Genomic DNA, 2,780 nt, shown 5'->3' with positions numbered 1-2,780 from the left:
AGGAAGAGATGGTGGTGGAAAGAATAGCAAAATATACGTAAGTTAATAGGCAAGTAAATTTTCTTTTGTTTCTTTAGCGGCTTGTAATATATGTCCAATCTAATTGAACTAATTAGACTACGAAAGTAGTTTATTGTACTTAACGTATTGTAAATAAGTTTATTGTAAGTATTATATTGTAATTAGTTTATTATAATTATGTATTGTAAGTTATGTATTGTAATAGTTCATTGTAAGATATCGTTAAGCGTTAGGCATAAAATTGTAACATATTATTTACAAAATACAGCAAAAAAAAAAAAAAAATCTGGACGAAAATAAATCTTATAATATATAGATTTAGCCAAGCCTAAAAGCAGAGCTCCCTGGGTATTTATTCTTACTGCCTGTAGGGTTGGTGAAAATAAAAGGTTTCGAATTGTCCGCGTTTTGATGTTTCCGGTTGCTGCCTTAATAATTAAATCATTTTCTTTGCTTTCTTCTATAGAAACATTCATTTCCTTACTAGTGAATTCCACGGTAAATTTTACGCTAAAAACCGATATCGCATGAATCACGAAGCGATGAGTGCCACATCGGTTTTTCAGTGAAATTTAGTTTGTAATTCACCAGTTTGGCAATAATTTTTTTTCTTGAACCGAATGAGTTCTAAAAGAAAACAAGCACACCCTCAGCGGGCGAATGGAAAAGGAAAAAAAGCCATTTCAGAGTCAACTGTCAATAGCCAGCGCATAGGAATCATGCTAAAATTAGAAGCCATAAAAACAACTTTGTCAGTTCAAGGTCAAAGAAGAGTTTTACTAATGTACTATATTCCACTTTATCTCTGAAAACAAGATCAATCACATTTTTATGTATTTCATTGAAACACGCCAGGTTGGCTGGGTACCAGAATCGGCAAACAACGGCAATGCAACCAAGAAAGAACGAACTTCAACCACGATCTACTCCAAAACTTAAATAACGTTTGGGTGCTTTAAACAAACTTGTGAAAACACAAGTTGGTGAGATTTCCCCCTAATTTTACGAGAACTCATTGCGAATACGTGTTTATACCATAAGGGCAAAATTTTCTTGTCACTGTCGAGGCACAACGAAAACCAGTTGGGCAAACAGTTTAAAAAAGCATTTGTTCGCTCGCATTTTATAGGAAAACAAACAAACAAATCAACTCTTTCTTTATGTCCAAAAGAGTACAGATTAATTCCAGTTGACAATAAAAATTCGATTCTCATTCCTGAACAAAGGAAGAACCGATTAAACCAACTTTTAAAAATACGCATCCACTTTAAATAACGCATCCTTAAAGATAACAAACGGTTTAGTGCCCAACGAAATAATTTGTGTGCTAGGTATGAGCTATTACTGATATTCTGTTTCGTCGTTGTCGTTCTCTTTTGCTCAGTCCTTTCGTTTCTGTTCTAGACATAGGTCCTCCAGGCATCATGTAACCTTATCAGAGCTTCTAAAGATATGCCAAAAATTGCAATACAGAGAAAAAAGCAGCTCTAAGCAAATTAAAAATAAACACTCAGCTTTAAGGTTACATCCCACCGATGCTTGACTTGAATAACTGCGTAGCCACCAGTGTGGACCACAGATATCATGATATGTCAAACTGGATTGAAAGCAGCGAAAAATGCAGGAAGAAAACATCTTCCAAACCGTTTTCCACCTGAACACGAAAAGCGTTGACTTTGTGACATTTTTTGTTAATATATAGTATGGCCGTGTAGCCGCGTCGAGCCACAGAAAGCGCGCGAAAAATGAAGTCTCGCTTCTCCAGGTGATCTGGTGACGTCATTGCGCGAGACTGGGGAGAAATTTTTAATGCCGTATCCCAAAAGGCAGCACGCGCATCACTGTGAGGAGGTTGAATGATGGTGGCCACTATGCTCACGATGTTTGCTGTCGGGAATTGTTTTATTCTTCACTAATACCGTGACTTGAACTCACAATGTTGTTGTTAATATGGGAAATGTTGATTTGGACGGTTGGAAAACATCCTTCGACGGCAAATCTGTTCCGATTTGGATGGAAGCTTCGTGCAACAAGTTGCATGATCGTATGAAAATCACTTCGTGTTTTACTTTTGCTTTTGATGTGTGTAATTTTTATACAGTATTAAAGATACTGTTTTCCATCAATGTTTCTTGTTTGTGTTTGTTTATTTGTTAAAGACTCCCTAATGCCTTTGGTTTTTAAAAGGGAACATTCCGCATTCAAAGAGTTTTCTTGTAGTATTGTTGGTTCATTTGGCATTAGTCTCAAATCTTATAGCCGGGCACATGTGCCCTACTAATCGGGGAGACAAAAGGAAAGAAAACAAAAATACCATAAATCTAATCTAATTCACAATTCAATGCCAAGAAATATAAATGTATGTACACATATATAATTTAGAAAAAATGGTATCCGGATGTTTCGCCCGAAAGCCTGTTCGCCCGACGGACATTCGCCCGACGATATTTAAATGACTTAAACTGGAACATAACAACAATAATAACGTGAAACCAATAAATAAAGGAGAATTGAACACTACCTACCATTGATTTATGGGGCGTTTTCCATTTACAAAAAATTTCCGGAAATTTCGGTGGAAATTTCCACCATTGGGTGAAAAACGTGTTCCATTTAACTCAGGTACGTTCGTCGGCCAGTGATTGCGATTTTACGTGCCAAAATTTAAAAATGTGGCCGTGAATATCCTGGAAGTGGTAACACACATTTCCATCGGGAAAACAGGACTACCTTTTCAGAAGTTCCGTTTATTCCAGAAA

This window comes from Montipora foliosa, chromosome 3, assembly GCF_036669935.1.
Source record: "Montipora foliosa isolate CH-2021 chromosome 3, ASM3666993v2, whole genome shotgun sequence".
NCBI classification, from domain to species: domain Eukaryota; kingdom Metazoa; phylum Cnidaria; class Anthozoa; order Scleractinia; family Acroporidae; genus Montipora; species Montipora foliosa.
Note: the sequence above shows the minus strand (reverse complement) of the source record.